The sequence below is a fragment of the Heteronotia binoei genome, chromosome 20 (assembly GCF_032191835.1).
Source record: "Heteronotia binoei isolate CCM8104 ecotype False Entrance Well chromosome 20, APGP_CSIRO_Hbin_v1, whole genome shotgun sequence".
Taxonomy (NCBI): Eukaryota; Metazoa; Chordata; class Lepidosauria; order Squamata; family Gekkonidae; genus Heteronotia; species Heteronotia binoei.
In genome coordinates, this window is record NC_083242.1 from 30,072,747 (window position 1) to 30,097,415 (window position 24,669).

At 47.6% G+C, this 24,669-nt stretch overlaps 1 protein-coding gene across 1 annotated transcript in view; it reads left to right on the forward strand.

Annotated features, from left to right (window-relative positions):
• MAD1L1 (mitotic arrest deficient 1 like 1) overlaps window positions 1-24,669 on the forward strand; it is a 600,356-nt gene that overhangs the window by 269,200 nt on the left and 306,487 nt on the right. The window lies entirely within an intron of this gene.

Consider the following 24,669-nt stretch of genomic DNA (forward strand, 5'->3'; position numbering starts at 1 on the left):
TTCAAAGATCTCGAGATGAGGGGGTTTTAAGACTAGGCTCCAGTTTTGCTAGCAAGGGGACGAGACACTAGACGGTGCCTGTTGGTTTTCTTAAAGCCATTCTGAAGAGCTCTCCGCAGATCTCTCTGCAATCTTGAATTTCTAATCGTAGCCTTTACTGCCCTGATTCCTAGCAAGAACATCTAAATACTTGGAGAGCCTGCACTCATTTTTGAAATTAAAAGCAAATTAAGTAAATGCATACAATTTTGCGTAATTTATTCAAGCAACAACGCTGGAACTCTTTGTTCCAAATAATAGAGGGAGTTGGGTGGGGAAGCAAGCACAGCGCAGAATGCTAGACTTCTCTTCATAACTTGATAACTAAGGTCGAACCCGATAGTTTTATGTGTCACTTGTGGGACGGGCGGACTTTATTCCAACATAACAAGGTTCGTTTCCCTTCTTCTTTTTTCTTTTTAATAAAGAGGAGCTTTATTTTTAAAAGAGGGCACGGACAAACCACTTAGAAGCGGCTGTTGTGCAGTCTTATCAGGTCTCCAGGCATTTAGTATTTCCCTCGCCTCTCTCCTTCCTTAATAAACTTCACCAAAGCTTCGGTGAACGGCCAATCAGTTCCCAGTGATAAACTCAACAATTAGATCCTTACTGCCAAACTTCATTCCCACCCCCCCGAAAAAAAATTTCTAATAAAATCGCATGAATATTTAATATCCAAATTATTAAATATTTAAAAATTTAAAACTGAAATAGTTTTTGAAGTGAGCGTGTGATGAATAATTTAGGGGCTGCAAATGAGGCTCGGCGTGAAGCCTCGTTCCAAGATCTTCCTCCCTTTCCATGGACTTGGCCAGGCAATGGCCTTTGGGAAATCGGTGAAGGAACCGTGGTCATTTCCAGACCTTACGGCAGTGCCCCCCCCCCAAAAAAAAGTGTGTACCAGTGCCAATAATCTGTCTCGCTCAAAAGGCAAAATTCCCTCGTTGTCCAAGCAAGCACGAGCGTCTGGCTGATGCGATTGAAAGCCTGGTTACCCAGAGGATCTCTCTCTTTCCAAGCATCTGGGTTCTCTCAGAGAAGTTACCCAGTTAAGAGAGCCACTTTGGTGTAGTGGTTAAGTGTGCGGACTCTTATCTGGGAGAACCGGGTTTGATTCCTCACTCCTCCTGCTGGAATCGCCTTGGGTCAGCCATAGCTCTCGCAGAGCTGTCCTTGAAACGGCAGCTTCTGGGAGAGTTCTCTCAGCCCCAGCGACCTCACAGGGTATCTGTTGTGTGTGGTGTGGGGGGAGGTAAAGGAGATTGTGAGCCTCTCTGAGACCGATTTCCCGCTAGTGCTGCTAGATGACTCTGGAGGTCCCTTCTGAGCCACGGCAACCTCCAATACTCCATTCTGCAACGTAATCCTGAAAAGACAGCATCTAAAAACAGTGCAGGGAACTGGAGCTTGTCGGGGCTCAAAATACACCTGCGGAGCAACTGATGGGAAATGGATCACTTGAGCTTGGGGGAAACAGAAGCCTCGGGATGGAGCAACACTAGTGGGAAATCAGTCTGAGATTCAGAGTGAAGGGTGGGGTATAAATCCAAAATCATCATCTTCTTCTTCTTGAGAGCCAGTTTGGTGTAGTGGTTAAGTGCGTAGACTCTTATCTGTGAGAACCATGTTTGATTCCCTACTCCTCCACTTGCAGCTGCTGGAATGGCCTTGGGTCAGCCAGAGCTCTCTTATCTGGGAGAACCGGGTTTGATTCCCCACTCCTCCACTTGCAGCTGCTGGAATGGCCTTGGGTCAGCCATAGCTCTGTCAGAGATTGTCCTTGGAAGGGCAGCTTCTGGGAGAGCTCTCTCAGCCCCACCTACCTCACAGGGTGTGGGGGAGGGGGAAGGTAAAGGAGATTATGACTGCTCTGAGATTCAGAGTATAGGGTGGGATATAAACCCAATGTCATCTTCTGCCCTCTTTTGCCCCTCTCAACGGGGTAAACCTCTCTTGTTGTCCCCCTCTGTGGGGTTACTCTCTCTCATTATCACTTTCCTTCAATTGTTGTGTATTTTAGGTGTGTGGGGTGTGTGTCCACACCTGTTTCTTCCATTTTGTCATTCAACAAACAACTTTCCTTGGGTCTCTGGTGTCGCTTCCCCCCCTCCCCCCCCCAATTCCTCCTCTTTACAGAACCGTCCCTTTCCTTCTGTCTCAGCAGTATTGTCTTTTAAAGGATTGCTTTCATAAAGTGGACTCTGGGAAGCGAAAGAGGACATGACAAATATCCCCAATAAATACGGGAGCAGAACCCCCTGCTCGGGGTTGGAGAAGAGAGGTCAGGGGCTGTCTCAGAGTCTTCCCGGAGGAGCTGTTCTGTGCGGAAAACAAGCCGTTTAGTCTTGTGCCGAAGGGCCGGGGGAAAGGAAGAGAGCGTGGGTCGTGTGGCCGCCCTGACAACATTTCCTTAGTCCGAGGGGGTGCTTAGCTGTAAAATAATGGAGGCGGCTTGTAGAGGCCGAATTGGAATGAGTTAATTCAGAGGTACAAGAGATGCTATTTCCCACAAGTGAATCCGCCTTGAAATTAAGAGCACTGCTTGCACTCCTTTCTGGTGTTCCTTGCTCCCGCTGATGGGGTCAAGCGGTACAGATCCGCAGCCTCGCTGCCTTGCTGTTCACAGTGGGAGCGATTCCATTAGTCCAGGCTGTATATGCAAATACAAAATGCCAGTTTGACCTTTCGGCGGAGTTTTCTTGCCTCGGCGGACGGGGCGGGGGGGGGGGGACAGAACAAGGATGGATTCAGTGCGCTGCATTCCTTGCCGAGGACAGGAATTGAATCTACTGGAGGGGGTGAAGGATTATCACCCATTGAGTCTACTGGAGGGGGTGAAGGATTATCACCCCTTTGCAAAATCCGAGTTCATAGGACTCCAATTCAGGCCACTGCGCTCCCAGTTAGAGCTTTTTTTTTTTGTAGCAGGAACTCCTTTGCATATTAGGCCACGCCCTTCTAATGTAGCCAGTCCTCCTGGAGCTTCTTTGCTCTCTTTCTTTGGAGGTTTTTCAACAGAGGCTTAGATGGCCATCTGATAGTAGTGCTGACCCTGTGAACTTGGGCAGACCATGAGAAGGAGGGCAGGAAGGGCTGCAGCAAGGCTTGGTTCTTGTGGCCCTTTCTTACACACCCCGGGATAAAAGGAAGTCCTTCTTCACCCAAAGGGAGATTAACATGTGGAATTCACTGCCACGGGAAGTAGCGGCTACAAGGATAGACAGCTTCAAGAGGGGATTGGATAAAAATATGGAGCAGAGGTCCATCAGTGGCTATTAGCCACAGTGTGTGTGTGTGTGTGTATATTGGCCACCGTGTATATTGGCCATATATTGGCCACCGTGTGACACAGTGTTGGACTGGGTGGGCCATTGGCCTAATCCAACAGGGCTTCTCTTATGTTCTTCTGTGACACAGAGTGTTGGACTGGAGGGTCCATTGGCCTGATCCAACATGGCTTCTCTTAGGTTCTTATGTGACACAGAGTGTTCAACTGGAATGGCAATTGACCTGATCCAACATGGCTTCTATTATGTTCTTATGTGTGACACAGAGTGTTGGACTGGGTGGGCCATTGGCCTGATCCAACATGGCTTCTATTATGTTCTTATGTGTGACACAGAGTGTTGGACTGGGTGGGCCACTGGCCTGATCCAACATGGCTTCTATTATGTTCTTATGTGTGACACAGAGTGTTGGACGGGTGGGCCACTGGTCTGATCCAACGTGGCTTCTATTATGTTCTTATGTGTGACACAGTGTTGGACTGGATGGGCCACTGGCCTGATCCAACATGGCTTCTATTATGTTCTTATGTGTGACACAGAGTGTTGGACTGGATGGGCCACTGGCCTGATCCAACATGGCTTCTCTTATGTTCTTATGTGACACAGAGTGTTGGACTGCAGGGGCCACTGGCCTGATCCAACATGGCTTCTCTTATGTTCTTATGTGACACAGAGTGTTGGACTGCAGGGGCCACTGGCCTGATCCAACATGGCTTCTCTTATGTTCTTATGTGACACAGAGTGTTGGACTGCAGGGGCCACTGGCCTGATCCAACATGGCTTCTATTATGTTCTTATGTGTGACACAGTGTTGGACTGGATGGGCCATTGGCCTGATCCAACATGGCTTCTCTTATGTTCTTAAAAGCTGTTCACCACTTTGGGCAATTTTTCTCCAGGCCAGTTTGCCCCGGAATCCTGGAGGGTTTTGTCATCTTGTGAGCATATGGAACAGGGTCACTGGGTGTGTGTGGGGGGAAGGTATTTGTGAATTTCCTGCATTGTGTAGGGGGTTGGTCTAGATTACCTCAGAGGTCTCTTCCAACTCTATGCTTCTGTAAGAATTTGACCTTTCTGCATGGGCCAGCTGTTGCAGGCTCTGTTAATTAGATTTGTGTAAGATATAGAAGAAATGTTGCAAAGAAAATGGGTGGGGGACACACACACACACTTGAAGTTACATCAAACAAAAAGACCAGCATTAAAAAGAATGGGTATAGAACAGAGGTCTCCAACGTTTGTAAGCCTTCAGGCACCATTGGAATTCTAAAACGGGGTGTAGCTACAAAATGGCTTCCACAGGAGGTGGAGCCAAGCACAAAATGGCTTCCTCAGGAGGTGGAGCAAAGCAAAAAATGGCTTCCTCAGGAAGCAAAGTCAACCATAACTTTTCAGGGAGTGCATAACTTTAATCGTAACTCTTCAGTATCTCGGGCAGAAACTGTTTAACAGGATGCTTTTTAACATGAAAGAAGGAGAAGAATTGCAGATTTATACCCTGCCCTTCTCTCTGAATCAGAGACTCAGAGCGGCTTATGATCCCCTATATCTTCTCCCCCCCCCCACAACAGACACCCTGTGAGGTGGGTGGGGCTGAGAGGGCTCTTACAGCAGCTGCCCTTTCGAGGACAACTCCTGCGATAGCTACGGCTAACCCAAGGCCATTCCAGCAGCTGCAAGTGGAGGAGCGGGGAATCAAACCCGGTTTTTCCAGATAAGAGTCCGCACTCTTAACCACTACACCGAACTGACTCTCTTTATTAATTAGATGTGTGTAAGATATAGAACAAATGGTGCAAAGAAAAGGGGGGTGGAACACACCGTTGAAGTTACATTAAAGAAAAAGACCAGCATTAAAAAGAATGAGGGTAGAGCAGGGATCCCCAACATTTATAAGCCTTCAGGCAACGTTGGAATTCTAAAATGGGGTGCAGCTACAAAATGGCTTCCACAGGAAGCAAAGCCAACCAGAGCATGTCAGGGAGTGCTTAACTCTAATCATAACTCTTCAGCATCTCAGGCAGAAACTGTTTAACAGGATGCTTTTTTACATGGACATATTGTATTTTTTAAAAGATGTTGATTACGCACAGCTTGGCTTCAGCCATGCAGTGAAGATCTTTGTGTAGCGGTGGTTGCCGTGTCCAGAATTAATGTTTTCTGAAGTCTGCACATCCAGTCTGGATCTCCAGCGGCCAAAAGGCCCACCTGGCCAACACTTGGAAAGACGTTGTCAGGAGCCAGGGTGCCCTATGAGAACCGTGTTGGAGACTCCTGACCAATTGTCCCTCTACTTCATGAGCGACTGGCATTAAAGTTGTGAGCTCCTGCATAGATTATTGCGCTCTGGGGTCATCCTTCCTGAGTTAAAGCCAAAAATGTGTTGAGTCGGAGGCTAAAAATCTGTGAGCTAGCTCACGCTAACTCAGCTTAGAGGGAACACTGCTCCTGACATTGGGCAGCACGATGAAGCAGTGCCGTGGCGACGGTGATTGCCAAGCGAGCGAAAGGCCAAGGGAGAAAGCAGCTCTGAAATTAAACGATCGGTTCTATTTTAAATTAAATTCAGGGCTGCAGTGTTATATAACGGAAGGATCTTCCCCCCCCCGCTCCTTTCCTATCCAGCTTAATTTATATTTTCTCAAGCACGGAGGGCGCGGAAGAAATGTTCTGCCTTGCAAACAGTGTGACGGCCCCTTTGCCCCTCCCTACTCCACCCTGATTCTAAAAGGCCTCCATAAAAATCAAAACAAGTGGATTTTTTATCTCTCTGGAGTGGGGATCATAAAGGCACGGAGCTCGGAACGCTCCTCGTTCCTCTCCCATTAGCCCTTGCTTGATATAATGCCATTAATTTTTATACAGCGTCCTTCGTGCGGTATTGCAGACTCACCCGAGAAGGGTGAGCATTTGAGCTAAGGCTGAAGCAAACGGACACAACGGACAGCATTTTTTTTTTTTTAAAAAAAGGTTCAAGTTAGTGGAGTCGACCAAGGACCAAAGTTGGACAAGACTGGTAGTCTGTAGAAAGTGTTGACTGCCAAAGCCTGATGGAGGAGATGGCTAGAAGCCCACTGGAAGTGAAATTCCAGTTTTTCGTGGGAGATAAATATCATGGTCTTTCAGTAGGTACTTGGGTCAGTTTTAACAACGAAGTCATGGAAGAAGAAGAAGACTGCAGATTTATACCCCGCCCTTCTCTCTGAATCAGAGTCTCAGAGTGGCTTACAATCTCCTTTACCTTCTTCCCCCACGACAGACACCCTGTGAGGTGGGTGGGGCTGAGAGGGCTTTCACAGCAGCTGCCCTTTCAAGGACAGAGTCTCGGAGCAGCTCACAATCTCCTTTACCTTCCTCCCCCACGACAGACACCCTGTGAGGTGGGTGGGGCTGAGAGGGCTCTCACAGCAGCTGCCCTTTCAAGGACAGAGTCTCAGAGCAGCCCACAATCTCCTTTCCCTTCCTCTCCCACAACAGACACCCTGTGAGGTGGGTGGGGCTGAGAGGGCTCTCACAGCAGCTGCCCTTTCAAGGACAGAGTCTCGGAGCAGCTCACAATCTCCTTTACCTTCCTCCCCCACGACAGACACCCTGTGAGGTGGGTGGGGCTGAGAGGGCTTTCACAGCAGCTGCCCTTTCAAGGACAGAGTCTCGGAGCGGCCCACAATCTCCTTTACCTTCCTCCCCCACAACAGACATCCTGTGAGGTGGGTGGGGCTGAGAGGGCTCTCACAGCAGCTGCCCTTTCAAGGACAGAGTCTCAGAGCAGCCCACAATCTCCTTTCCCTTCCTCTCCCACAACAGACACCCTGTGAGGTGGGTGGGGCTGAGAGGGCTTTCACAGCAGCTGCCCTTTCAAGGACAGAGTCTCGGAGCGGCCCACAATCTCCTTTACCTTCCTCCCCCACAACAGACATCCTGTGAGGTGGGTGGGGCTGAGAGGGCTTTCACAGCAGCTGCCCTTTCAAGGACAGAGTCTCGGAGCAGCCCACAATCTCCTTTACCTTCCTCCCCCACAACAGACATCCTGTGAGGTGGGTGGGGCTGAGAGGGCTCTCACAGCAGCTGCCCTTTCAAGGACAGAGTCTCAGAGCGGCTCACAATCTCCTTTCCCTTCCTCTCCCACAACAGACACCCTGTGAGGTGGGTGGGGCTGGAGAGGGCTCTCACAGCAGCTGCCCTTACAAGGACACAGTCTCAGAGCGGCCTACAATCTCCTTTCCCTTCCTCCCCCACAACAGAAACCCTGTGAAGTGGGTGGGGCTGGAGAGGGCTCTCACAGCAGCTGCCCTTTCAAGGACAACTCCTGCGATAGCTATGGCTGGCCCAAGGCCATACCAGCAGCTGCAAGTGGGAACCCAACCCGGTTCTCCCAGATAAGAGTCCACGCACTTAACCACTACACCAAACTTGCTCTTCACCAAACTGGAGAAGGCAACATGGTGGCAACATGCTGGTCCAGGTGACCCAGGCTAGCCCTATCTTCTCAGATCTCAAAAGCTTCGCACGGTGGCTCTGGTTCGTACTTGGATGGGAGAACACCAGAGGAGTCCAAGGTTGCTATGCAGAGACAGGCAATGGCAAACCACCTCTGTGTCACCATAAGGGGAGTGCTGCTGGAGGACACTTTCTGCCATCAGTTCCATTCTGAGATGCCATCTTGTTGTTACGCAAAGAGCATACAGAGACAAGTTATCTCACTAACAAGGTCTTTGGATAGCGTGCTGACTAGGGTTGCCAAGTCCAATTCAAGATGTATCTGGGGGCTTTGGGGGTGGAGCCAAGATCAAGGCTGTGAACAAGCATAATTGAACTCCAAAGGAAGTTCTGGCCATCCCATTGAAAGGGACGGCACACCTTTTCAATGCCTTCCTTCCATAGGAAATAATGAAGGATAGGGGCACCTTCTTTTGGGGCTCATAGAATTGGACCCCCTGGTCCAATCCTTTTGAACCTTGGGGGGTGTTTTGGGGAGAGGCGCTAGATGCTATACTGAAAATTTGGTGCTTCTACCCCCAGAAAACAGGCCCCCCCCCCCCCAGAGCCCCGGCTACCCGCGGATCAGTTCTCCATGATTTTCTATGGAAATAAATCTCCATAGGGAATAATAGAGTTCCCAGCAGACATTTCCCTCCCCTCCCCCTGCTTTCTGACGACCCTGAAGCGGGGGGAGGGTCTCCAAACCGGGGGATTCCCTGCCCCCACTTGGGGATTGGCAACCCTAGTGCTGGCATAAGGATACTTGGTACTTGAAAACATGGCTGTTTTCTGGATTCCTTGTCCAGCAACTCAAAAGTTCACATGTGTGTTCAGCAGCAGCAGAAGAAGAGGAGGAGGAGGAGGAGGAAGTAGAGGAGACTGGATTTATATCCTGCCCTTCACTAACCAAAGGTGTCTCAGCAGTTTACAAATCTCCTTTCCCTTCCCCTTCCCACAGTAGAGACCCTGTGAGGTGGGTGGAGCTGAGAGAGCTCTCCCAGAACTGCCCTGGAACAGAACAGCCTTGAGAGAACTTGTGACTGACCCAAGGTCACATCAGCAGCTGCATGCGGAGGAGTGGGGAATCAAACCCGATTCTCCTAGATAAGACCCCGCACACTTAACCACTACACCAAACCAACTTGGTTCAGCTACGTTGATCTCGACTGGCCTTTTTCCTTGGTCCAAACCATGCCTGTGACGTGACCAAAGCGGCTGTTCGTAGACCAGGCCGTCCTCTGATCTCTGCAAAGGATTTTCTCTGTAAAACTGGGTCTGTTTTGAGAGTTCTGAAACTCACAGAACTGTGACATCGGGAAGCAGTGACATTTTCATTAAAAGATGCAAAGCAACTAGAAGTCCGTCCCATATTTTATTTATTCAAAAACGGGGTGAATTATTCATGAACGCTCATGTAAGTGTTTTGGAATAAAATTTTGAGGAGCAGGTACTACAAAGAGGAAGCTAATGACGCGGGAGTCCTAAATTTCTCAGCGGTTAATAAGACGGTCTCTTTTTTTTGGTGTCTCAGGCCTCATTTCAGTGCAGCTTAAAAATCTCCTGAAGCCGCTGGCCGGTTTCCAAAGTACCAGCTTGTTTGGTAAGATGGAGGGAAGCTTAGGTTTACTGTGTTCTGAGCCGTAACCTTCCCTGCCCCCTGGCAAAATTCCTCTAAAACAAATTTCAAGAAATTGTGTGGGGAGCGGAGGGGGGGGGGGTCAACTGTTTGAATGCAAAGAAGCCACAAAAAGATGGCGGCGACGGAGCGGACGCACTTCTAAGAACGCTGAACACTCTGCAACCCAAGGAGTTGCTTGCATGCGGGGCCTTGCCGGTCCTTGACAGCATTGGGCTTTTATGCTTAGTGGACTGGATATTTTTTTCTTTTTCAAAAGTTCACATGTGTGTTCAGCAGCAGCAGCAGAAAAGGAGGAAGTAGAGGAGACTGGATTTATATCCAGTCTATGTGGGTGTTGCTTGTCGGAGCCTGATTCCGTTGCTCATATTTCGCTCCGTTGCTCTGTGTTCTGTGGGTCTCATCAGCAACTTGTGATCCTGTTACTTCTGACCTTTTCAGCTACCCAGTGGGAGTTGCCCATTATCTGCTTGCTGGTGGACCAGCCAGATTGATGGAGCTGGTGGCTGGCTGTGTAGCTGGTGTATTGCGTAGGGGCTATTGTAATTTTGGGTAAGGGCAGTGCGTATCGGATTGGTTTTTCTGTGGTGTTGTCTTGACTGCCTTTCTGGCCAGTGCAATTTTTTACTCGGTTTTGCCCATTTTGGATCCTGTCTATGTTTTATCCCATTAAAGAGTTAAAAAAAAAAGTTTAATCATGTCCCCTGTTTAGCGCTTTTACTGTAAAATTTCATTCTTTTTTTGTTGCCTGTGATACTGTCAAGTCGGCAGATTCAATAACGAGTCATTGTTGATACAAAAAGACTAGTTTATTGATACTGTTGTGCTCGGCTAGGTTAGTATTGAAAGACTGAAGATCATGCAGTAGAATGCAATCATTTAAGGTACACTTCAAAGGGATTCTTTAGTGAGGGGGACTATGCAGGGCACATTCACGCATTGATGTTACCATTTCGTTCTCAGGCCTACTTTGGCCTTGAGCGTCGGCGGCTCCAGACTCCCCCTGAGCTAGGCCTGAGAAGGCTCAGATAAAACGTTCACATATTCCCATTTCAAAGCATTACTACATAACAAAGAAAAGGAGGGGGGTAAGGAGAGTTCAAGCTAGCAGCAATGGAATACAATTTGGCTTTACCCAGGATGCCTTTCCCCTGAGCCAAAGTTAGATACAGACTTGACCAGAGTTTTATACAGACTTGACAGATACTCAAGATTAAAATTATCATCCTTTCTATCCCTACGATTATTATCTATTGGCGTTACAATTCGACGTATCTATATTATTTTATCTTGACATAGGGGCAAATGGTATGGTCTTTTCTTTCTGCAAGCGATTGTGATGCTATTAAAGGTTATTGGAATTGAAGTCACAAAAATCCAGCGTGATCTTGAGCAGCCATCCCTCCTGTCTCCTAAATACCGTCTTATCGATAGGATTCTTTGACAAGTTTTTCTTTCTCCCCCCCCCCCTTCTTCTTCTGGAGGAGGCGTATTAATCCTGGCGGAGGGGGAATTGGAAGGTAGTTACTTGAAGGTCCCTGTCTCTCATTCTCGACTTCATCTGCTCCCCAACGGTTTCAGGGAATTTATGCCCGGCTGGGTCTGTTCTCTTCTCTCTGACCCTCCGAAATTGCTTTCCCTGTCTAAGAGCCGGAGAAAGGATTGATTTACATCAGGGAGATTTAGATTGCCAAGTGGAAGATGGATGGGTGAGCTTCTCGGGTCATGATGTCTCAAAACAAGCCCATGTTAATAAACATTGTACAAGACCTGTTGTCGTAGTATTTATTATAGTTGACCTCCAAAGAGAGTTACTGTCCTCCTGGCTCCACGAAGAATATCAGTCTTTCTGTGAACGTGCTTAAAGACCTTTCCTGGGAGAGGTGTCAACAGGTTCCTAGTTGGCTTGTTTGGTTCCTACTCAAAAGTGGCCTTGAAGAGGACTGTCACATGAACGCATGAAGCTGCCTTAGACTTAATCGGACCATCAAGGTCGGTCTTGTCTACTCAGACTGGCAGCCGCTCCCCAGGGTCTCAGGCCTGAGGTCTTTCACATCACCCGCTACCTGGTCCATTCACCTGAAGATGCCGGGGATTGAACCTGGGACCTTCCGCATGCCAAACTGTTACTCTGCCACTAGACCAAAGGGCTGCTTCATCCTTTCCCCTTCCTGCTCGTTGCCTGTTCAGAATTTCTGCCTTCTCCCTGCTCCACTTGCTTTCCCATCTGTAGGGGGGGAAGAGTGATTGAATCGCACAGGAACTACAAAGCAAAGCCTCTCTTTTCTCCACTGGCCGAGGCTCCTCCCTTGTAGAGGAAGGGGGGAGGGAGAGCACAGGAACTACAGAGCAAAGTCTCTCTTTTCTCCACTGGCTGAGGCTCCTCCCTTGTAGAGGAAGGGGGAGGGGGAGCTTGCTTTGCCAGGCTCTCTCAGTCACTTAACAGAACTACTGAGCCAAGCCTCTCTTCCTTCTATTGACTGAGATTCCTATCCCTCCTGGTCCCCTGGGGAGGAAGGGAAAGAGCCAAAGGTTTCTTTGTCCAGTTCCCTGAATCATATGAGAGAGATACAAAGAAAGCACCTTTAAGATCAACGAGTACTAATGTTTTAAGCATGTTTTATTTTAAGTTTTTTTTTTAAAAAAAATGTATTTAATTGTGTTTTTTCTGTATCCCTTATAGAGCCTATATCTCTGCTACATAATCTTAAATAGGTACCCACACGACCCATCATGTCGTGGCTTGGCCCAACAAGGTCTTATTTATGTCAGATCCAGCCCTCTCTCCATGTGGGGAAGAAGCAATCGGGGTGGAGGGTCTGTGAGCAAACAAACGGGGTTCGACTGCTCCTTTCCTACCATTTCTCCACTCTTAACCGGCAGCCGCGTGTGAATGCTTTTCGTTTTTGGGGGGGGGGGCGGGGGGAATAAAAGTTGAACAAGCATCTCTTGTGGCGTTGTGTTATATATCGCAGATGGCAGCAGATAAGAAGTCATGAACATATGAAGCTGCCTTATACTGAATCAGACCCTGGGTCCATCAAAGTCAGTCTTGTCTTCTCAGACTGGCAGCGGCTCTCCAGGGTCTCAAGCTGAGGTTTTTCACACCTATTTGCCTGGACCCTTTTTTGGAGATGCCAGGGATTGAACCTGGGACCTTCTGCTTCCCAAGCAGATGCTCTACCACTGAGCCACCATCCCTTGGTTCTCCAGGGTCTCAAGCTGAGGTTTTTCATGCCTCTTTGCCTGGACCCATTTTAGTTGGAGATGCTGGGGATTGAACCTAGGACCTTCTGCTTACCAAGCAGATGCTCTACCACTGAGCCACCATTCCTCCTCATGAATATATGAACATATGAAGCTGCCTTATACTGAATCAGACCCTTGGTCCATCAAAGTCAGTATTGTCTTCTCAGACTGGCAGGAAAGAGTTCTGCTTGGAGATAATGAGAAATTAATTTCAAAAGTGTACAAATTACTTTTACAATGGACTACAGAAGATGAAGTAGTGAAATCTCAAATGATAAAATGGGCAATTAATGTAAATAAAGAAATAAAGATGGAATCTTGGGAACATTTGTGGAAAAACTCTATGAAACTCGCAACATGTCATAGTATTAAAGAGAACTGTTTTAAGATGATGTATAGATGGTACATGACTCCAAAAAAATTAGCAAAGATGAACAATAAGATGCCAGATAGGTGTTGGAAATGTAAAAAGCATGAAGGCTCTTTCTACCATATGTGGTGGACTTGTGAAAGAGCTAAAATGTTTTGGCAGATGATTCAACAAGAGATATCTAAGATCCTAGGATATGAATTTAAAAAAGAAGCAGAGACATTTCTGCTGGGATTACAAATGGAGAATTTTCCAAAAGAAGATAGAACTTTAATATGGTACTTGCTCTCAGCTGTTAGGACATTGTATGCGCAGTTGTGGAAGCAAGAAAAAATACCAGAAAAATGGGACTGGACTTTAAAAGTTATGTCATGGAGTGAAATGGATAAGCTAACAAGAAAATTAAGAGACTGTGATTTAGAACTCTTTAATCGGGAGTGGAAGAAATTCAGAAGATATGTAGAAAAAGAGTGGAAAATAAAAGGACACTGGACAATTTTTGAAGATTAAGACCTTTAAGACAAGAATATAACTTTTGAAGGGTTTTTTTTTCTTTCTTTCTTAATCAATTTTTGTTTTTTCTTGATAGTTAAAGGTACCTTTAATATCTGTTTTCTAAAAAATAACACTGGCGGGGGTCAATTATTGGAGGGTGGGGTGGGAGGAAAGTAAGATGTGGGGTAGAATGATGCTTTCATCTTAAGGCTTTTTTTTATAAGCTGTAGAAATAGTTCTACTACCATATGTTACTAATAAAATTGTTTATACAAAAAAAAAAAAAAAAGTATTGTCTTCTCAGACTGGCAACGGCTCTCCAGGGTCTCAAGCTGAGGTTTTTCACACCTATTTGCCTGGACCCTTTTTAGTTGGAGATGCTGGGGATTGAACCTAGGACCTTCTGCTTACCAACAGATGCTCTACCACTGAGCCACCATTCCTCCTCATGAATATATGAACATATGAAGCTGCCTTATACTGAATCAGACCCTGGGTCCATCAAAGTCAGTATTGTCTTCTCAGACTGGCAACGGCTCTCCAGGATCTCAAGCTGAGGATTTTCACACCTATTTGCCTGGACTCTTTTTTGGAGATGCCAGGGATTGAACCTGGGACCTTCTGCTTCCCAAGCAGATGCTCTACCACTGAGCCACCATCCCTTGGTTCTCCAGGGTCTCAAGCTGAGGTTTTTCATGCCTCTTTGCCTGGACCCATTTTAGTTGGAGATGCTGGGGATTGAACCTAGGACCTTCTGCTTACCAAGCAGATGCTCTACCACTGAGCCACCATTCCTCCTCATGAATATATGAACATATGAAGCTGCCTTATACTGAATCAGACCCTGGGTCCATCAAAGTCAGTATTGTCTTCTCAGACTGGCAACGGCTCTCCAGGGTCTCAAGCTGAGGTTTTTCACACCTATTTGCCTGGACCCTTTTTTGGAGATGCCAGGGATTGAACTGGGACCTTCTGCTTCCCAAGCAGATGCTCTACCACTGAGCCACCGTCCCTCCCCAAATTCAGCTTTCAGAGACAATTGGTGTTCAGGCCTGACATCATTCCATTTGGATTCGGATCCTATTTTTTTTTTTAAAAAAAAAACAAAATTTAAAAAGTTGTACGACCACCAAATCTAGTTTGAAGCATACGTTGATTTATGTTCTCTCTGAATTGTTTCCCCCCCCCCCTTCTGACTCGCTAAGGTAGGGGTCACCAACATTTTCAGCCTGCAAGTTCTAATGGAATTCTGACACAGGTTGGAGAGGGCAACCACAAAATGGTTGCCACCGGAGGTGGAGTCAATGACACAATGGCTGTCACGAGAGGCGGAGCCAGCCACAAAACGTCAGGGGAATGAGGCTATGAATATGAACGTCTTCAAATGTGTTTTCTTCCATATGAACGTTTCAGCTTCCATCACACAGTGAAGAACTTTCTGGTGCGGTGGCAGTTGCTGCCAAAGCAATAATTTAAAAAAAAAAATTGCACAGCCAATCAGATCTCCAGTAGCTTATCAAAAATCCTGCTGAGCAAAAGCCTAACTGGCCCCACCCATATTTTTATTTTTGGGCTCCAGGAAAGGTATCATCAGGTGCCAAGGCATCCAGGGGAGTTATGTTGGGATCTCCCGGCCTCAGAGGAAGAAGAAGAAGAAGGTGATGATGATGATGATTATGATATTGGATTTATATCCCACCCTATACTCTGAGTCTTAGATTCTCAGCGGCTTACAATCTCCTTTATCTTCCTCCCCCACAACAGACAACCTGTGAGGTGGGTGGGGCTGGAGAGGGCTCTCACAGCAGCTGCCCTTTCAAGGGCAAAGTCTCAGAGCGGCCTACAATCTCCTTTACCTTCCTCTCCCACAACAGACACCCTGTGAGGTGGGTGGGACTGGAGAGGGCTCTCACGGCAGCTGCCCTTTCAAGGACAGAGTCTCAGAGCGGCCTCCAAACTCCTTTCCCTTCCTCCCCCATAACAGGCACCCTGTGAGGTGGGTGGGGCTGGAGAGGGCTCTCACAGCAGCTGCCCTTTCAAGGACAGAGTCTCAAAGCAGCTTACAATCTCCTTTCCCTCCCTCCCCCACAGCAGACACCCTGTGAGGTGGGTGGGGCTGGAAAGGCTCTCACAGCTGCTGCACTTCCAAGGACAACCTCTGCCAGAGTTCTGGCTGACCCAAGGCCATTCCAGCAGGTGCAAGTGGAGGAGTGGGGAATCAAACCCGCTTCTCCCAAATAAGTGTCTGCACACTTAACCACTACATCAAAGCACATTCTCAGCTCTGCATCGATGGCAAAACGTTGACATGAACCATAATGATGAATGTTCCAGATGTGGGGATTTTCATTTCCAAATATTTCTGTTTGTGAAAAAGAAAGCGGGTATTTCAGGGTGTTTCCTGCAATAGCTTGGCGCCTTGAGCCATTTGGGAGGTTCTGTTTATACCGCAAGCGGGTCACGGCCACATCATTGACAACAAAACCTCTCCCTCTCTCTCTTTAAAAAAGTCTACTTTGCGAGTGAGAACGACGGGTGGGCGAATTCCGCCCTGAAGTTTCCTCACAATTACTGCTGCAGTTTAGAAAGCAAGTGAATGAAACCTTGTCTGGCTACAGCATCACTTGGGATGAGGCTCTGAAAGAACAAAAACAAGAACTAGGGAATTGGATAAAAATATGGAGCAGAGGTCCATCAGTGGCTATTAGCCACAGTTGGAGAGCCAGTTTGGTGTAGTTGTTAAGTGCGCGGACTCTTATCTGGGAGAACCGGGTTTGATTCCCCACTCCTCCACTTTCAGCTGCTGGAAGGGCCTTGGGTCAGCCATAGCTCTCTTATCCTGGAGAACCGGGTTGGATTCCCCACTCCTCCACTTGCAGCTGCTGGAATGGCCTTGGGTGAGCCATAGCTCTGGCAGAGGTTGTCCTTGAAAGGGCAGCTGCTGTGAGAGCCCTCTTCAGCCCCACCCACCTCACAGGGTGTCTGTTGTGGGGGAGGAAGGTAAAGGAGATTGTGAGCCGCTCTGAGACTCTTTGGAGTGGAGGGCGGGATATAAATCCAATATCTTCTTCTTCTTCTATATATGTGTGCGTGTGTGTATACACACACATATTTGCCACTGTGTGACACAGAGTGTTGGACTGGAAGGGCCACTGGCCTGATCCAACATGGCTTCTCTTATGTTCTCATGTGACACAGAGTGTTGGACTAAATGGGCCATTGGCCTGATCCAACAGGCTCCTCTTATGTTCTTATGTGACACAGAGTGTTGGACTGGATGGGCCATTGGCCTGATTCAACTTGGCTTCTCTTATGTTCTTATGCCCCTTTCCTTCCATACAGTTCCTATGACGAGGGCTTTTGATGTTTGTTTTTTTGTAGCAGGAACTCCTTTGCATATTAGGCCACACACCCCTGATGTAGCCAATCCTCCAGGAGCTTACAGGGCCTACTGTAAGCTCCAGGAGGATAGGCTACATCAGGGGTGTGTGGCCTATTATGCACAGGAGTTCCTGCTACAAAAAAAAGCCCTGCCTATGATCATTAAAAAAAAAAAAGAGGAGTGTACCTTGCCATGTCACCTAGCCCAGCCTGGAGTCTTTCTCTGGCCCAGACAATGATGCCTCAACCTCAGGAAACCTTCTAACACGGCTGAGAGGTGTGGTGGAATGCAAACTATAGCAATAAGTGAGCGGTTGTCCCGGCTGAAAAAAAAGTTGTGTTTTTTAAAGTAAAGACCTGATCCCTGGCTTGCGTAAAGTTAGCACTTTCAGCCAAATAAGAATTGACCGCTTAGAATAACTGACTCATAGAGCGGGAAAATGTCCATAGATGCCATCTAGTCCAACCCCCTGCTCTCGATGCAAGATCAGCCTAGAACAGGGGCGTCAAACTCTTTTAGATGTTATGCCTCTGTTGATACATCCCGAGACTGCATTAGCCTTTTTTGCTGCTGCATCACACTGACTGCTCACATTTGATTTGCAGTCCACCTGTGGCTTAAGACCTTGTTCATGCACACTGCTTCTCAGAAGTGTGTCCCTCATCCAGTACTTATTTTAGACAACAGGACAAGAACATGACCTCTTGGTTTTGTGAGAAAGAAATGGGCGTTTGAAACCAGATAACAAAGCTAATATGATTTCAGGATTGAGTCCGCTATGCTGGCATTGTAAACTTTCTGAAGGTTGGTATGCTCATATGTGGTGGGAATGCCCGGTAGTAAAGACCTTTTGGAACAAAATTTTCGAAATAATCAGAAAAGTATGCAATATAACATTAACCATAGAGTTTAATCTTATGTTGGTAAGCATAATAGGTGGCCTGATAATAGACAGGAGTATGCAACATTCAGTCAAGGCTATGGTATTGGCGGGTAAGGCGGTCATCGCTTTGGGTTGGAAGGACAAAAGGAAATGGACAGTAGAAATCTGGCACAATTATTTGCTTGAATTTATACAGTCGGACATCGTGGCGGTACTTAACAAGGAGACAACATGGGATGTGAAAAGCAAGGAAGTTACGACCAGATGGAAGACCTACCTAGAATGGACAGCGATAGAAGGAAGGATGGACATTCCGTGGAAGACTAAGACTTTGTGCCCATGGCTGGGGGGAAGAGACTAGGAGTAAAGGGGGGGGGGAAGGGAGGAAGGGCGTGTTGGAAATACAAATATTTGTTGTAATGGACTAAATAGAATAGCAAATAAAGACTATTTATATATTAAAAAAGAAACCAGATAACAAAAAAACTGGAAAACACAAATTTTTTTGCCTGGGAAATGTCATTTAGTCATCGCGTGCCATTTTACTACAGCAGCTGTTTAGGCAGTTCCAGAATCCAGATCCCCATGCTATGGAATTTCAGCAAGGCAGCTTCTGCCATCAGCTAAGGAGAGGGATGGTCGCTTCACCAAGGCTAGGTTGTGGTTATTAAAAAAAAAAAAAATGTAATTGTATCCCAGTTGGACGGCCTGAGATATATTGAAGCCCAAGCAGTCTTTGACAGTGGTGAAACATTGCTCGGCCGCTGAAATTTGGATGACTTTTTTGGAGGGACAGAGTTGCTTTCACCTGTGGGAGCATTATTCCGAAATGTTTCAGAATAGGGCTGGCTTGTATGAATGCTGGATGGGGAGAATCTTGAGGTCGGAAGCGCCAATTAACCGCCTGATATCAGAGGCTAATTACTCAATCACAGGGGCTTGAGCCTCCAAAAAGCTGGGGGGAAACAGCTGCCAGTTCAAGAACATTGATCCCGCGAAGGGACTGGCTTACGTCGTGAATTAATGAAATTGGTTGAGATTTGGGGGGGGGGGGGGCGGATTTATTACCAGGTTGTAATTGTAACTCATCTCCTGTCAGCCGGCGTGGAGGAGTTGTTGGATTTCTCCAGCCAGTCAGGATGGTGTAAAAGTTAGAGGGGAGGTCTCCAACCTTTTCGAGCCTGTGGGAACACTCGGAATTCTAACACGGCATGATGGGCGCAGCTGCAAAACGGCTGCCGTAGGAGGCGGAGCCAGCCACAAAATGGGTGCTGCAGTTTGCCTTCAGTAACGCAGTGAAGATCTTCGTGTCGCAGTGGCGGCTGCCGCCAGTGCAGCGTTTTTCAAAAAACCTGCATAGCCACTCAAATATCTGGTGGACAATCAGAATCCTTGCTCAGGGCTTCTGGATTTCTAACCCTGCTGAGGGACCTCCTGACGGCATCTGGGTTTTGGCCACTGTGTGTCATACAGAATGGGCCACTGGCCTGATCCAACATGGCTTCTCTTATGTTCTTATGTCTGGGGCAGGGATGCTCTGTCTTCTTGGTGCTTGGGAGGCAACAATGAAAGGACTTCTGGAGTTCTGGCCCTACTGGTGGATCTCATGATGGCGCCTGGGTTTTGACCACTGTGTGGCATAAAGAGTTGGACAGAATGGGCCACTGGCCTGATCCAACATGGCTTCTCTTATGTTCTTATGTGACACAGAGTGTTGGACTGGATGGGCCATTGGCCTGATCCAACATGGCTTCTCTTCTGTTCTTATGTCTGGGGCAGGGATGCTCTGTCTTCTTGGTGCATGGGAGGCAACAGTGAAAGGATTTCTGGAGTTCTGACCCTACTGGTGGATCTCATGATGGCGCCTGGGTTTTGGCCACTGTGTGACACAGAGTGTTGGTCTGTGTGGGCCACTGGCCTGATTCAACATGGCCCCTCTTGTGTTCTAGATGGGGAAAGTTGTCATCATTTCAGCAACTCTCGTGGGCTTTGGCTGGCATCCCTGATCCTGTTTCTGCAGCAGAATGTGCCCGCTCTGGCCTACAGGCCCCATTTCCACTCAGCCCTCCTTGGGGCTTTTCTTTTATTCTCTAGTATTCCCTCCCACCACCTGATCGGTACAGGGATTTCACACAGAGGGGAGCAAGACCCTTGGAGGAATAGCCAATTGACAGCTTCCACGGAGCCACTTTTAGGATAGCAAAGAATCCTGAATTGTGACTAATAATGAAACTCAAGACAATGCATCCTCCTGGCCTGAACCGAGACTTAGGTTTCCTGTCTCATTACCAAGGCTGATTTCACCACGCTTGCTCCCCCTCTGCATATCACACCCAGTCTAATCATACCTGCCAGGTGACAAGGGGCCGAATCATGTCTTATCTGCTTCCTTCTCCCTCTCTCCTGTTTCCTTCTGCATCTCAGCTTGCTTCGCAAAGCTTGCTCAATCTCACAGGAGCTAAAGAGCAAAACCTCAATTTTCTCCACTGGTTGAGGCTCCTCCTCTCCTGGTCCCCTGAGGAGGGAAGGAAAGATCCAGAGTTTCCTTTGCCCAGTTTCCTGAATCCCATGGGAGAAATACAAAAAAGCACCTTTAAGACCAACAAGTGCTAATGTTTTAAGCACATTTGTAGTTGTTTTTTTTAAATCTTTAGTTCTGTTTGTGTCCTTTTAAAAGTTTATATCTCTGCTATCTAGTCTTAAATAGGTATACACATAGTCTGACCCGACACAGCCTGCCTCGGCCCGACAAGGTCTCATTTATGTCAAATCCGGCCCTCCTAACAAATGAGTTTGACACCTCTGACTTCTGTTGTCATTTGGCATCTGAGATCACTTCATTCTCCATGATATAAGAACAGATGGGCTCATGTTCTAGCTGTATTAGAAGCAGTGAGTGGTGACTAACAAGAGTTCATATACTGCCACAAATAAGAGAAGCCATGTTGGGTCAGGCCAATAGCCCATCCAGTCCAACACTGTTTCACATAAGAACATAAGAGAAGCCATGTTGGATCAGGCCAGTGGCCCATCCAGTCCAACACTCTGTGTCACATAAGAACATAAGAGAAGCCATGTTGGATCAGGCCAATGACCCCTCCAGTCCAACACTCTATGTCACATAAGAACATAAGAGAAGCCATGTTGGATCAGGCCAGTGGCCCATCCAGTCCAACACTCTGTGTCACATAAGAACATAAGAGAAGCCCTGTTGGATCAGGCCAATGGCCCATCCAGTTCAACACTCTGTGTCACATGAGAACATAAGAGAAGCTCTGTTGGATCAGGCCAATGGCCCATCCAGTTCAACACTCTGTGTCACATAAGAACATAAGAGAAGCCATGTTGGATCAGGCCAATGGCCCATCCAGTCCAACACTTTGTGTCACATAAGAACATAAGAGAAGCCATGTTGGATCAGGCCAATGGCCCATCCAGTCCAACACTCTGTGTCACATAAGAACATAAGAGAAGCCATATTGGATCAGGCCAGTGCCCCATCCAGTCCAACACTCTGTGTCACATAAGAACATAAGAGAAGCCCTGTTGGATCAGGCCAATGGCCCATCCAGTTCAACACTCTGTGTCACATAAGAACATAAGAGAAGCTCTGTTGGATCAGGCCAATGGCCCATCCAGTCCAACACTCTGTGTCACATAAGAACATAAGAGAAGCCATGTTGGGTCAGGCCAATAGCCCATCCAGTCCAACACTCTGTGTCACAGAAGAACATAAGAGAAGCCATGTTGGGTCAGGCCAATGGCCCATCCAGTCCAACACTCTGTGTCACATAAGAGAAGCCATGTTGGATCAGGCCAATGGCCCATCCAGTTCAACACTCTGTGTCACATAAGAACATAAGAGAAGCTCTGTTGGATCAGGCCAATGGCCCATCCAGTCCAACACTCTGTGTCACATAAGAACATAAGAGAAGCCATGTTGGGTCAGGCCAATAGCCCATCCAGTCCAACACTCTGTGTCACATAAGAACATAAGAGAAGCCATGTTGGGTCAGGCCAATAGCCCACCCAGTCCAACACTCTGTGTCACACAGTGGCCAAAAAACCCAGGTGCCATCAGGAGGTCCATCAGTGGGACCAGGACACTAGAAGCCCTCCCACTGTGCTCCCCCAAGCACCAAGAATACAGAGCATCACTTGTCCCAGAAAGAGAGTTCCATCTATACCCTGTGGCTAATAGCCACTGATGGACCTCTGCTCCATATGCTTATCCAATCCCCTCTTGAAGCTGGTACGGTACGCTTGTAGCTGCCACCACCTCCTGTGGTGGTGAATTCCACGCGTCAATCACCCTTTGGGTGGGGAAGAACTTCCTTTTATCCGTTCTAACCTGCCTGCTCAGCAATTTCATCGAATGTTTCATTGAAATGTTGTTAGTCTTAGTAGTTGTACTGTACTCTTGATCTTTTCTCTCCTGGTCAGTCACTGCCAGTCTCTTTATCCAGCTTTGCGGCTGGAAGCAAGATGTGGCTGCAGAGAGAGGAGGGAAGAGGGAAGAGACGGGAGGTTTTGACGAACAAGATCCCCCCCGTGTGTTCCGGCAATAAATGTCTCCCTGCTAATCCCGGACTGCTGTGTTGATAAAAACATGCTGACTTATGCGGGATCTTCCATTGTGTATTTAACAAAAGCCTGTCTCTGTAATTAATGGAGGGATAAATTGTGGTTTAATTACTCAGAAAGCACCTTGGGTGAAGGATTCATGGTAATTGGTATGTAGCCTCTTGAAGGATTCACAATGCTGGCAGCCACCCCAGCGATGATTTAAATACAGTTGACCAGCTGCAGGCCGGGGTGGGGAGTGTGTGTGTGTGGGGGGGGGGGTGGTTCCGGGAACCCACTAAGGAAGAAAGAGGGTGGTCTTCTTCAAGACTGAGTTTGCCTCTTTTGTGTCTTTTTTTTTTTTTTTTAAGCAGGTGATTCTCCTTCCTGCCCCCTCCTAATCTCCCTTTTTCCTTTATGGCTTTCGCTGGGTTATTTCTCCCCTGCCTAACCCTGCGAGTTCCTAGCTTTGCAAGCCGAGCCAAGGTGCTCCGAGCAGCTCCCGCCCGCCAATCTAACGTCAGCCAGCTCAAGTCTGGATAATGCACAGTCAGTAGCGGTAAAACCGATGCTGGATTGAAGCCCATGCTAGGAAGTACAGCAGCAAATTTTGACCACCTCCCTTCCAATTCCCGTTGGGCTCGTATTAGCTGATTCGGAACGGCAGATTGCCAGATTTGACATCCTTGCCGCCATTTTAATCTGTGGCCATTTCCGTGACTCTAGCATGCCGCGGAAAGACCTCGAAACCCACCCAAGGGGTCGCAGTGCAACCCTATGCGTGTACTCTGAAGTTTCAGGTGCTTGGAAAGAGGATTAGAAAGATTCGTGGAGGATAAGTCTATCAACGGCTACCAGACATGGTGGCTGAGGGAAACCTTCACATTCAGAGGCACTAATTCTCTGAATTCCAGAGCCAGGAGGCAGCATCAGGGGAAGGCCTCGGCCTCTCTGCCCTGTTGTTGGCCCTCCAGAGGAATTGATTGGCTGCTGGGTGAGACAGGATGCTGGACTAGATGGACCACCGGTCTGATCCAGCAGGGCTCTTCTGATGCTCTTCTCAGGGGAAGGCCTCGGCCTCTCTGCCCTGTTGTTGGCCCTCCAGAGGAATTGATTGGCTGCTGGGTGAGACAGGATGCTGGACTAGATGGACCACTGGTCTGATCCAGCAGGGCTCCTCTGGTGTTCTTACATGAGGAAGGCCTCGGCCTCTGTGTCCTTTTGTTGGTGGTCCAGAGAAACTGGTTGTCCACTGTGTGAGATGAGATGCTGGACTACACGGACTAGTGGCCTGTGCCAAATATATTCATCCTTTGCTAGAGAGATGCCAGGGCCTTTTAGGCTCCAAAACTAGAAATATATTCTTAGAAGAATCTAATCTGCAATTTACGTATGACTGTGCCAGATTTCTGGAGGCTGCTAGGAGAATTTGTGATGATTTTGTAAAAGAGGGACTTTGAACTTGACCATTTTTATCCTTTTTTGTATATTTTGAAATTTTGCAAAGCTCTCTTTTTTTTTTTTTTTGAATATTTTATTCCACTGTAACAAGGATGCCTAAATGTTTGAGTGCTTTGTGCATCGGATTTAAATGGATCGGCTTCTTAAATTATTTTTATCGGTTATGTACTGTAATAAATAATCTGAATCTGACTATTGAAGAAGAAGAATTGCGGATCTATACCCCGCCCTTCTCTCTGAATCAGAGACTCAGAGCGGCTTACAATCTCCTTTATCTTCTCCCCCCACAACAGACACCCTGGGAGGTGGGTGGGGCTGAGAAGAAGTGGAAGAAGACTGCAGATTTATGCCCCACTCTTCTCTCTGAATCAGAGACTCAGAGCGGCTTACAATCTCCTATATCTTCTCCCCCCACAACAGACACCTTGTGAGATGGGTGGGGCTGAGAAGAAGTGGAAGAAGACTGCAGATTTATGCCCCACTCTTCTCTCTGAATCAGAGACTCAGAGCGGAATGCAGTCTCCTTTATCTTCTCCCCCCACAACAGACACCCTGTGAGGTGGGTGGGGCTGAGAAGAAGTGGAAGAAGACTGCAGATTTATGCCCCACTCTTCTCTCTGAATCAGAGACTCAGAGCGGCTTACAATCTCTTTTATCTTCTCCCCCCACAACAGACACCCTGTGAGGTGGGTGGGGCTGAGAGGGCTCTCACAGTAGCTGCCCTTTCAAGGACAACCTCTGCGATAGCTCTGGCTAACCCAAGGCCATTCCAGCAGGTGCAAGTGGAGGAGTGGGGAATCAAACCTGGTTCTCCCAGATAAGAGT